We start from the raw sequence: 550 nt of genomic DNA, 5'->3' as shown, positions 1-550 counted from the left end.
AGCGTGTCACGCTTTAAATCTGATAGTATGACATGTAACAACCACGTCATAGCATCAGGTGAGGTGGCACCACCACATCAGCATATGTAATGATTCGATTTAGAGTCGGAGGAATAAATTGAACAAAATGGGCGACTACAAGGACTTTTCACGTCTTTTGACCATTTACAAATACACATTCGTCTGAAATTATTCAACTTTTACTAAATTTACCTTTTATTTTAATTCTAAAACAACAATCAAATTTTGCTAAATTTAAATTATTGTCAGTTAAAATTCTACTATGCAAGTATACGTATCGAATAGATAGTATATTAGCAAGTAGAGTATCAATCCTGCAGGGAATTGATCTAAAAGTTTACTAAGTACTAAAATTATGCAAATAATCTTATCCAAACAATATCAAAATAATATCAGATAAACTAAGTTAGCAAATTTAAACTAAAAAATCAAAATAATAAATACTCAAGTAAATATCAAATCAAACAAGCCAAGGATTGCAATATCCCTCACACTTCATCTAAATCTTACCTCTCTTCTTTAACTTATT

This window comes from Theobroma umbraticum, unplaced genomic scaffold (assembly GCF_002168275.2).
Source record: "Theobroma umbraticum cultivar Fairchild unplaced genomic scaffold, ASM216827v3 scaffold_477.0, whole genome shotgun sequence".
Classification (NCBI taxonomy): Eukaryota; Viridiplantae; Streptophyta; class Magnoliopsida; order Malvales; family Malvaceae; genus Theobroma; species Theobroma umbraticum.
Note: the sequence above shows the minus strand (reverse complement) of the source record.